Source organism: Leptonychotes weddellii, chromosome 1 (genome assembly GCF_054177405.1).
Source record: "Leptonychotes weddellii isolate Sample4059 chromosome 1, ASM5417740v2, whole genome shotgun sequence".
Lineage (NCBI taxonomy): Eukaryota > Metazoa > Chordata > Mammalia > Carnivora > Phocidae > Leptonychotes > Leptonychotes weddellii.
In genome coordinates, this window is record NC_138369.1 from 87,593,952 (window position 1) to 87,607,104 (window position 13,153).

Consider the following 13,153-nt stretch of genomic DNA (forward strand, 5'->3'; position numbering starts at 1 on the left):
AGAAAGCTAGAACTAGCTCTAAAAGGTATTTCATCACCATTTGCAATTTTCAAAGTTTGGAAATATGAAATAGTGGATGAGTTTATTGACCTCATACCTTAAAAACTCATATTCAGTGATAAATGACTCTAGTGTGGCCACACTTGAAATCCACTATGCCTTTGGGCTGAACTCAAATAATCTTACTGAAGTTAAAAAACTGGGCTAAATTAATAAAATTTTAAAAACCATACTGGGCATGGAGCCTGCTTAAGATTCTCTATCCTTCTCCCTCTGCCCCTCCCCCCCTTTCTCTCTCTCTCTCTCTCTCTCTCTCCAAAATAAGTCATAAACCCAGGATGTGCTAAGAATAGCAAAAGACAGTTAGGAATAAAAATACCAAACAAGAAAAGGAAATTTCTAATTAATATTTTTATCTGGTTATACAAAACAGCCACAGGGTTAAAAAATAAAAACAAAAAACCCCACATATTAATGCAAGATTCCAGAATATCAGCATAAATATATATTTAGTATTATGGGAGTAGATATATCATGGAAGGTGAAAAACTGACATAGACAAATAGTACCCAAATTTAATCTAGTGAAACACTAAGTCTGGGGCACTATGGATAGAAATGCTTTAATCCATATGCACAACCCTCCAAAAAAGAAAGTTTGGCATATATATATGTACAAAATGCTTTTTAAGCATATACTTAGATCCTCTTAAAGTTAACAATATGCAATCTCATCTGAATCCATTATTGAATGCATTGCAGCTTTTTGCCTTTGTGATTTTCTTTTTCAAAGAAGTGATACTCAAAATACAACTAACAAGAAGCAGTAGTTTGTGAGCCTGATTTATATGCACACACACACACACACACACAGATGAAAAAATAAAAAGATTTGGAAACATTGTTATCAATAAAATCATTTGGAGTTCAAAGGCAAGATAAAATATTATGGAGTAGGATGACCAATGAAAATGTTCTGGAAATGGAAGAACTTAAATAGATTATTCAGGGATGCATTGAGGATTCATAACAATTTTATAAAAGAGAGGAACGTATTTGATATGAGGGCAATGGCATAATGAAAACATTTAACTAATTTATAAGGGAGCTATTTATAAGACTAGAATACTGTAATTGGACCAAAGTTTTAGGAAGTTAAAATGATCAGATATAAAAGTAAAATTTTATCCTGAAAAATGGGTATACTGAAAGAATTTTAGTAAGAAAATGCCCATAATGAACACTTTCTTAAGGATCACATAACCATCCCCTCTTGTTTTGAAGAACAACAGCTGAATTTTCCTTCGAAAACTACCCCTCCTGGACTCTTAGTCCACAGATCATGATAAATGTGGAGTTCATCTCATCCTCCAGATTCCAGGTATAGGCACTGGTCCCAGGTCTGGGCAATTAATGTATTGCCACCCCTTGGCCAGGGATGAACTCTTAAGACTTGCAAGGCCAGTATGACAGAATGGGGAAGTTTGTTGGAACAGTTGAAAAGAGAAAGTCTCATTCTGCTGGGTCTTCTAGACTATGAGGATGTAAGCTGAGCAATGCTTGGAGTCACCAATAGAACCTGCTTGAGAATGAGGACAACACCAAGAAGAACTGAGAGATGGGAGAAATAGCTTACAGGTAACAGATTTCTTTGGAGCACCAGGATACATCTGTGCCTGAATACGGGTTTGATGCTGAGGTGATCAATTACATCAGAGAATAAATTCCTTTTTTGGTTTAAGCCAGTTTTCAGAATGGTCCTTAATTCTTGCAACCAAAAGACGTCTGATTCACTAATAGAATGAACATGTAGGATTGTATCAAAAAACAAGGTCTGTAACAATGGAAAGTGAACACGCCAAGTTACAGAGTCAGCATTGCTCCAATAATTTACCACTGAGAAAGAAAAACACTTCCCCAGTATGGTACTTTCCTTAAAAAGAAAGATGGGTGGAGTGGGAAAACCATGGAATAAGGAATTAGTTTAACAGACAGCAATGGAAAGCAAAACAGCAGACCTCATAACACGACAACCAAAGATGGGTCCTGAGCTATCATCCAGGGAAAATGGTGAGCCATAAATTTATGGTGGAAACATACAGTTTACTGTTAAGAATATAGTTTTTGAATGTAACAAATATCATTAGAATCTAAAAGGGACTAAAGAAACATCTTGAAAAAAAGGCAATGTAGTTTTTGCACACAGAAAAGAAGCATGAAATGTATGGTTCAGAGCATGAAAGTGAATGAAATGGCTTCAGAGGAACTGATTAAATCTGTAAAACTGTAAAATTTTTAAGTCAAATATTTCTGCCACCCATTCCGTAAACCAAGTACACAGGATTCATTGTAACCCAGCCTTTAAAAGAAAACTTTAATAAATTAAAATTGTGATATTATTTCCAAGAGAACTTTGGGAAAAAAAATACTACTATCCACCTGAACAGGTTTTATGTAAGAATTTGATATATAATGGTTTAACAAAGTACCTTCCAATAGGGGGATGCCAGTGTTTTAAAAGCTGACAAAGCAGTGTCCATTTGGGACTTTATGAGACAAACTGAGGAGCAAGTGGAGCTACTGTGGACCAAGTCAACTGCAGATTACGTAGAGTGTTTTTTCCAGTTTTTGCAAGGTACGTAACTTGGCTTCAGTGTAATGATGATATAAAAGAATGTACTTCTATGTACATTCTTGCACACAGTGCAAGATCTTCTGTGTGCACGGGGGCCTCTTCCCCTCTATCCAGACCCTGGACCAGATCCGGACAATTGACCGTTTTTTCTTTTTTTTTTTTTTTTTTAGATCAAAACATTTATTTTTTGTGTTACAAAAACAAAAATAAATCCAAGCAGGTAATGAAATAAACATTTTTTTTTTTTAAGTTTCCCATCCTGGGTTCTCTGTCCTAGAATTTAGTAAACAGTTCAAGTTTAGGTTGCTTCAACACTTCTTCTGGATGCTATGTGACCTCAAAGTTTTTGTGCTACAGAATTTTCCAAAAACAACAACAACAACAAAACCCAGAAACCTACATAGAGAAGGAACATTCTTAGAGGGGAAAGAAGCTCTAATGGCAGGGATGGGACACACCTTCAACCCAAAATAATTTCTAGACAGCAGAAAAGGAGGCTTCAGGGAAAGCATGAAGAGGACTCTGTCTGATCCCATCCAGGCACAGCAGTCTCCAGAAATAACTGGTCAGGCCTTACATGAGGACCCTACAGGGATGCAGATGGGGAGAGCCTAACAGCAAAATGTGGATATTAGTAGGATTGTTCAAAGCCAATGAGTCCCAGGGAAATTCTAAAAAAAAAAAAAAAAAATTATTAGCCTTTAGTTAACTAATCACAATTAAATGTGTAGACACAGTTTTCACAGGCAGAGAAAATTAGTAATGGAATCAGACATTCCACACAAAAATTTGAACAGCTGATAAACAACTAGAATACACTGGGGAAAAAGGCATCTATTTTGGTAGTAAGTTATATATTAATAGGACTAAACATGCTAGTTATCAATTGTCTGTTTAGTCTTGGGTAGATAGGAATTTTATTTTCCTCACAATATTGCATTTAGAAAAATTTTCATTTGATTCGAAAATGCTGACACTCTCTCTCAATCATTAGACAATATATCTTCTGCAGATACTTATGTCACAGACATAAATATAAATGTGGGCAAAAATAAGATGCCAACTCAGACATGCCTTGAGTTTTTTAGTATCTTTCTTGTTTCTTTCAATATATTCATCTTCAAAGTTTATCTTTTCCATATTTCATGGTTAAGGTCAAGCTTCCAAAAATATTGGGCTTGTGAAATAATTGACACTAAATGTGAATTGTTTGAGAAACTTGGATTAAACCAGGAAATAAAGTTCTAAGATTAAAATGGAAATCTAAGCCCACATATTTTACTATCTCCTTCTCCCAAAGGCAAAGGTCCAAGACTATTGTGTTATCAAGTCTGTCCAGAAGTAAGATAAAGACAAGAGTAAGTAGCCAGGAGCCCTTTGAGCTTCAAAACTGTTTTGCATGTACTATAAGACAGACTGATGCAACAAACTGGACTGGGTCGCTGGAGAAAAGGACTAGGGATATCCTCACATCCCTTAACTATTGGAGCACTAGCCTCTAATTTCCCTGTCCTAATTTTAGTCCAGATGTCAGATTACAGGATACCTTATCTTTATTTAAGAGGGTATTTCTTTCTGTTAAAATTTGAAGTAATGAGAAGATAAGGCAACCAGCATGGTCTAAGAAAAGAGAAATAAGATATAGAGGAAGAACAAAGATATCCTCTGGAAGCCAGGCCAGAGTAAGAGAAGAAGCTGTGGTTTTAATAGAGATTCTTTATGTGTCAGAAACTTATATAGTACCCATATATTCCTCTAAGAATTATTTTGGAGAATTTATTACAACTAAATCGAAAAATACTCAGAAATGGTTCTATTTCAAAAAAAATGGGCTAGAAATTTTAGATAACAGAAAAGATGAAAAAGATGAAAAGAAATATGCTTTAGAGTAGTAAAGTGTTAACAAGAGAAAGAATTATAGAATTAAGACCAAGAGAAAAGGGTAACATAAAGCAGTGAACCCAGATTTGGGGCCAGTTCTCCTACAATGGCAGCTGGCTGTTCTAGTAGAGATGGCTGAGAAACTGAGCAGAACTTTCAACAGGTCACCAGCCTGGGAAAATGAGAACTGGATTTGAGGGCAGGCTCGAGTGGGAGAAAGCCAGGTAAAACTCAGATTCTGGGTTGAGACACCAAAGATATACCCTGAGGAATAAGCAATAAAAGAAATAAACTTATTCTGGGAAAGACTGAAGATGACTATTTAAATTCAGTCACTGTGTGACTTCATTAATGACATCTGGGGAGCCCTGGCGACCTTTGGGAGGAGAAAATCAGTTAAGTGAGCTTTGTCCACTATTTCTGGGAGTTGGTTTATATATGTATGCTAGCCCTGTTCACTTCATTCCTTGTCTCTTTCATCTTTTTCAGTACTTGCCAGTCTCTGATCTTTCAGTATTTCATCTTATATAGGTTTCTGATCTGCAATTAGTCCATTCTTATTTTCAGTTATTATGTTTTCAAGGTCTTGAAATTCCAATATTTTAAAATAAGTTTCAATCCCCTCTCAAGCTCCCCAATCTTGTCATATATTTTTAGACACACATTATTTTAAAATCTTTGTCTGATAACTTCATTATCTGGATATCCTGTTCATTTGTTTCTATTTGTATTGTTTTTCTTGATTTTCAAATATTACAAATAACAGTTGCAGACAGAACTTAAGGTATGGAATGGACAAAACCATTATCAAGCCAAAGATTTAATAAATACTATAAACTACAAACATTACAGATGCACTTTAGGCACATTTTGTAGAGTAGGACTAAAAAAATGACAAAGAAAATTTTAGAGTCAGACAAAAAAGAACAAAACATATAAGATTGTTAACTTTGTATGGACACAATATAATCCCTTATGAAGCAGGAATTTACAGAGCTAAAAGAGCACTAGATTTTAACATACCTCTTTCATTTTGCTCATAAAGTCAGCAGACTTAAAAGTCAGTAAGGATAGAGAAGGTTTGAATAACATGGTAAGACAGTTTTTCTAATGATCAGTGTTCTTCACCATAATCTGCTGAAGGATGTTCTATTATTTACATCCCTCTTAATTAGATGGGGAAAAAAAGTGTTGTTCATAGAGGTTACTGCACTAGACAGTTCAGCTAATGAGTGCCAGAACTGGAATACAGGCCCTGAACCCATGCTCTTACCTGCTACAAGTCCCTACAACCCACAAAGTCACATGTAAACAATGGAAGGAACATGGTCTTGCTTCGTAACAATTGGGCATAAAGATATCAGATTGGATTTTTTTCTAAGTTAAACTACAGATGACTGAGCTTCCTCGTATCATGAAAGCAAAGTGCCAGCTTTGTCCACCCCACCGACGAGATACTCTATGGAATAGAAGAACAGATTTTAGTTGAGAAGGTGGAAAAATATCTCAGTAAAATGAGCCAGATTGAACATCTATAAAAGAGGGGAAGGCATTACAGGAAAATGGAATTAGCATAAATCAAGACAGCAGCAATAACCAGCAGTATGGTTAGATCATAACACCACTGGGGGGTGAGAAGAAACAGAGAAGGAAGGGAAAAAAAAAACAACAACAGAAAACATTAATCAGGGTCATATTGCTACCATACTAAGAAGTTTGAACTTCTTCCTATAAAACATTGGTTCCCAAATTTTTCACAATTTAAGACTCCTTTTTCATATCAGAAATCACTGTCAACTCAGCTTGTATGTATTATTTGCACAGCATCTCCTCCCTTAGGAAACTCACCTCCCTGCTTTCCATTGGAAAAATGAGACTGACTTATTCTTCCCAGCCACATATCCCAACACCAACTACCTCAACAATTATTCCATGAATAAGCAGGGGAGACAATCAGAAGCCTCTTTGAGCCTTTTTTTTTTTTCTTTCCCTTTTTTGCTGGAGCAATTGGGAGAGGTGCACTCTTCCTTTGGAATTAGAAGCTGTTAGGACAATGCAAGCTGGAACCCCTTATAGCCATTTTCACAGCCATACGAAGAAAGTCTTCTGCACTAAGAAAGAATGAGGCCAATGAAGAAGAAGCAGAGCTCAAAGAAGATAAGAGAGGGGCCTAAAGCTAAGATTAGCCTCCAAATTCAGCCATTATGTCATCTACTTTGCCTACTTTGCCTACATTTGTGATACAATCTTGCAAATATGTATTAGGCATATTATTTCTCTAGTATACAGACAATGCTTGATGTGCTTGCAGATCTGTGGCTTCCTCATAATAAAACCATTATTCTTCCTGACATCAGGATTCCATGGGTTGGAAATCAAGCTACAGGCAACAGAAAGAATGAGAAGTTAACAAAATTACCAGACAAAGATAACTAACTGTATTTTTGAGGTCAATTCATATTTCAATAAAATAATTATGGTCTTTTTATGTAAATTTAGTATTACTTGACTTCACTCCTTTTCCCTCAATTTTTGTCTAGTTATGTATATATTTAATACATCTGTTGGCATAGAACTTAAGGTATGAAATGGACAAAACCATTAAAAAAAAACATTAAAATTCACCCAGGCCCTTGCAAAATCATTTGCTTGGTGTCATTGTTTCTTCTCACTGCTATTCTAAGTAAAAGTAACTTTTTTTTAATTGGAAAAACTGACATTTGGTGAAATTATTCATTTTGAGAATCAAAAGTCAGCCTTTGTCAGAGGCATGGTTTCTCTGGAAATGAGATGAGTTTTTTGATGTTGCCACCCTTAATTTTCTAAAGTGGAACAGATGTTGTCTGGATATAATAGGTATGTGTCTACATGAATCCTTCATTTCTGAAAACAAACTTCCAGAAGTACTTGTCTTCATGTGAAAAACAAAAACAAAACACCATGGTTCCTCACAAGTACTGTGATGAAACTTTCTCAACAAAAGTTGTTTTAAAAAAAAAATTTAAAGTGTTTGTTACTATTGGTGCTGTTTTGTGATGGTTACTCTGAGTTCATGTCTCTAAAATTATCATTATATCAAAAAGATGATGCTCTTTGATATAGGTAAGGTGGCAAAACTTACAAGAGCTGAGGGACCTGCTTCTTCAGAGATAACCTATTTTGTTACCAAGTGCTGTCAGTTCTTTTAATGCCATTCAAAATACTCCCCCTATTTTGCCCCTATCTGATTTAACTGCCACTCCATAGATTGACTGTCAGACCTTTTCCATCTCACTGTCATCACTGCCTCCACATCCTCCTTGTTCTTCCTGCATTTCTATACAACGTGGTCCAATCTATCCAGAATACTGCAATCAGATTCATCTTCCCAAAATACTGTTTTAAGTAAACTTATGCCACTGCATGCTGTACTTCTAAAAATACAATGTGCAACTAATTTACAAAGCCCAGCACAATGTTTTCGAAATTCTCCCCCAGCTCCTTATTTGAAGACTCCTGCTAAAACATGTCCATTTGTCATTTCTAAAAGACTTGTCCTTCTCCAGTGCTTTCTCCTTCCTCTTTCCTTATTTTCTTTCTGCCACTCAACTGCTATCCACATATTACACATCAGTCAGCCCTTCAGAGTTTATAAAAAGTACCAATCTTCTGCAAGACATTTAATCTCACTTTCCAGCTCTTATTGGCCCTTTCTTTCTCATTACATTTTTATATTTTATAAATATTTGTGTAAATATAACATATTATATTTGTATTATACATACTGTATAACACGGTATATATGTATGTTGTATTGTATGGTAAGATTTTGAATAATTCATTACAATTCCCATGATGCCATCACTAGTTTTTTTAATAAATTTATTTAATTATTGAAAAGACAGAAAGTAAATAGGTGATCTTTTTTCTTTTAATCTATGTATTAAGCTAGTGGGGAGAGAAATATAAAGTTTCCAAGATAAATGTTACAATTTGAATCCCAGTTTGAAAATTTTTATTTTCAGTAATTCCCAGAGTACACATGTATGATTTGCCTTTTTAACTGAGACAAATATCAGGTGTTTGCTTCATCACCATCATTCATCAACCTATTGCACATATCCCATGTATAATCTCTTTAACTGTGCACAGAAGAAAGAAAATCAGAATGAATAGGTTTTGGCATGTATGCCAGACAAAATACTTTCTACAGTCATAGACACATGTAATGCCTTTGAATATTTCATTCCATTTATATGTTCCCATTTCAACTCTATGACTCAGAGACTTTGTTTAATCTATTTGGTACTTCTTTCACTTCTTTTAATTCAGATATAAATTATCAGATACATTACAAGGGCCTAAGTAGTACTAACCAAATAATGGAAAATGGAAAATGTGAGTTTCATATTCAAAGCACTGTTGTTTAGATCCCAACTTAATTTTGTCTCCTCTCACCTCAGTAACTTGGAATTTCAGGTTTCCATTCTTAGAAGCTCCTTTAGTTAACTCATCACTGCAGACTTGGTATCTGGCTGCAGTGAAGGAACATTGGTAATAGTGACAAAAATGGCTTCCAACAATTAATACTAAAGGCATGATAGAAAGATCCGTTTATAGACATTATAATGCTGTCTTAATACTTTCTGGAACACGGTGTGCTATAAATGAAGTCATCTTATTTCTTTCCTTAGGGAAGGAGTATATGCAGATCATTTTCTCATAATTCAGAAAAGAAATTTCTTCATTAGTTTTTCATGAAGGGCCTTATTTTTCTTTGTTTACAAAAACAGATGGTGGTACAACTTTCACTGTAGCATCCAAATTTTGAAATCCTTCCTCCTTCCTACAACGAATAAAATATGCCTTGATATTACCATAGCACAAAGATAAAAATATAAGCACTGAGATGTCAAAGAATGTGAGATACCCATAGAGACACTAACAACCTCCATGAGGAAAGACCAAACCCTCTTTCCAACCCAGCACCAACTTTTCCTTCTATGAATTGATTATAATGGCTCTGTGCGGCTATAGCCCCCAGAATATTCACTCCCAACAAAATGGATTCAGGCTAGAATGTGAAAATTATCTCCTCTTTCCTCAATACTATGTAGAGAAAAATCTGTCATCCTAATTATTTTCTCGAACCAGAAGAGGTGGGGAAAGACATGTGCCTTTAGCTGAAGAAATTTTCTTCTAATGTACCTGGAAAGTCATATGTGTGAAATGAACACACACACACACACACACACACACACACACATACACACAAAATACTGAGGAATCTTAATAGAAAAATAGGCTGGTATTTGAAATTCATCACCATCATTTAACCTTAGTTAAATCACTTAATATTTCAGGATCAAATACCCAACAGAAACTTAATAACCACTTACTCTTTCAATAAATATTTATTGAATACCTAAAACATTTCTGGCAATATTCTTTGAACAAAGCCAAAAAACGGTTCCTGCTGACACAGAGCTCAGTACTTAGCAGGGAAGATACATTTCCCATATTAATACATCATCCCCTCCATTTTCTGGGCCTCCTCCCCACATCTCAGATATTGATCTTTCTCCCTGCCAAACACCTGGGACCCATTACATACTCCCCCTTTTCTCTCACTCTGACATTCTCTTAGTAATCAACTTTTGCTGATCCCAACACCTAAAGCTGCCGTCTGTGCAAACAAATGACAAATGGGAAGCTCTACGTTCCCAGGTGAGATTGGTGCTGCCTGGAATTGAATTTAAAGACTGAATACATAGTCTGTTTTCTAATTACATGGTCACATCTTTACTTGCATTCTTGTCAAGGTAGGGCAACTTATGATGAGTGTATTTTAACTTTCAGTATACCTCATGCCAATAGTTTTGCATTTTTCTTATTTCCTCCTTTTCAATTTTGACTAAGGCCTCATTTATTTTCTATGAATGAGTCAGCATTCTTTCCATTTTCCTTTGAGTAGAGGAGTCTTCATTTCTTTGTCTTAGCAGCCAAACCAGGTAAGATAAAGAGAAGTGATTTCCAGAAGGAAAATGTGATAGGTTGTGTTTGATGCTTGTTGCCCCATCACACTGCTTTGGTAAGTAAATATTTCCAATGCCTCTTTTGGTTTTCCTGAAAATTTAAAGCTAAAGAAAAAGACAGAATCTAAAGTGAGGTTGGACTTAAAAGCCTACACTTTGCCAATTATCATTCCTATATTTCAGGAAGAATTCTACAGAAATAATGCTTGAAACTTTTCACAGGAATATGTGAAATAAAAGGGCGAAAGAAAAGTATGTATCAATGGATTGGAAAGAAACTTTCTACTCTCAGCCCAAGAACTGCCAAAAATATGGAAATGGAGGGAGATAGGACTAAAGATGAAAACCTAAAAGTTGCATAACCATATACAGGGAAGCAGGCACTCTTTTCCAATTTACAAATGCACTATTGATTTGGGGTGGCTATACATTCCAGGCACTGTTCTAAGCATTGGCAATACAGAAGTAAAAACTCTTGGGGTGTCTGCCTGGCTCATTCCGTTGAGCAGCCGGCTCTTGGTTTTGGCCCAGGTCATGATCTCAGGGTTCTGGGACTTTTTCCCCACGTCAGGCTCTGCCCTCAGCAGGGAGTCTGCTTGAGGATTCTCTCTCTTCCTCTCCTGCTGCCCCTTCCCCAACTGTGCTCTCTCTCTCAAAAAAATAAATCTTTTAAAAAAAGAAGTAAAATTTTTTATGCTTTCATATTCTATTCTAGGAAACAATTGCTAAACAAGTAACCATACCAAGATGTTTATATTATTTGTCCAACACCATTTTAAAATGCTTTCAGTTTTTAATTTCTAAGTATGTTACATATGTGATTTCCAGGTAAGAAAACAAAGAAAAATTTATATGCATAGCAAAAGAAACAGTCAACAAAATGAAAAGGCAACCTATGAGAGAAAAAAATTGCAAATCATATATCTGATAAGGGGTTAATACCAAAAATATATAAAGAATTCAGAAAACTCAGTAGAAGGAAAAAAAAAAAACAGGTCCAATTTAAAAATGGGCAAAAGGCCTAAATAGACATTTTCCCAGAAAAGACATATAAATGGCCAACAGGTACATGAAAAGGTGCTTGACATTACTAATCATCAGGGAAATGCAAATCAAGACCACAATGAGATATCACTTCACACCTATTAAAAGGGCTATCATCAAAAAGACAAAAGATAACAAGTGTTGGTGAGAATGTGGAGAAAAGGGAAACTTTGTGCACTGCTGGTGGGAATGTAGACTGAAACAGCCACCAAAGAAGTCTCCTCAAAAAATTAAAAATGGAATTACTATATGATCCAGCAGTTGTACTTCTGGGTATTTATCTAAAGGAAACAAAATCACTGTCTCAAAAAGGTATCTGTACTCCTATGTTTATTGCAGTATTATTCCCAATAGTCAAGATATAGAAACAACTCAAGTATCCATCAACAGATGAATGTATAAAAAAAATGTGATCTTTAGATATAGATATATAATGGAATATTATTCAGCCCTGAGAAACAAAGGAATCCAGCCACTGCAACAACATGAATGCACCTGGAGAATATTATGTTAAGTGAAATAAGTCAGGCAGAGAAAGACAAATACTGTACGATATCACATATATGTGGAATCTAAAAAAGCAGAACTCATAAAAATAAAGAGTAGAATGACGGTTATCAGGAGCTGGGGAGTAGTCAAAGATGAGGGTGCTGGGCAGACGTTGGTCAAAGGGGTACAAAGTTCCAGTTATAAGATGAGTAAGCTCTGGGGATCTAATGTGCAGCATGCTGATTAGAGTTAATAATACTGTATTATAGACTTGAAACTTGCTAAGAGAAAAGATCTTAAATGTTCTCACCACAAAAGAAAAATGGTAATTATGTGATGTGATAGAGGTGTTAGTTTTGCTATGGAGGGAATCATTTTGCAATATGTAAGGGAATTAAATCAACATGTTGTACACCTTAAACTTACATAATGTTGTATGTTGCTTATATCTCAGTAAGACTGGAGAGAAAAGAATTTATCAAAATATAGCATAAATATTTCTAATGCAGAAACAGAAATGGAAGGACACAAAATTAACATTATATATCTACCTTGCAACTGCATTTGGTGTTTCATTTAATTTTCTCATCACTTAGAATAGTAATCCCTACAGATAAACTATATACCTGTTCTTTGAACTTTATTGAGATTCGTGTTAAGACCCACAAAGTGATATCAATTTTTGTAAATGCTTTGAAAATATTTGTCCTATATTGACATTAGGTTAAGCCTTTTAATGTTCTTCTTCAATGATTTATATTATTTATTTTTAAATTTAATTTTATTATGTTATGTTAGTCACCATACAATATATCATTAGTTTTTGATGTAGTGATCCACGATCCATTGTTTTCATATAACACCCAGTGCTCCATGTAGTATGTGCCCTCCTTAATACCCATCACCAGGCTAACTAATCCCTCCCCCCTCCCCTCTAAAACCCTGTTTGTTTCTCAGGTCCATAGTCTCTCATGGTTCATCTCTCCCTCCAATTCCCCCCACCCATTTTTCCCTTCCTTCTCCTAATGTCCTCCATGTTATTCCTTATGTTCCACAAATAAGTGAAACCATATGATAATTGACTTTCTCTG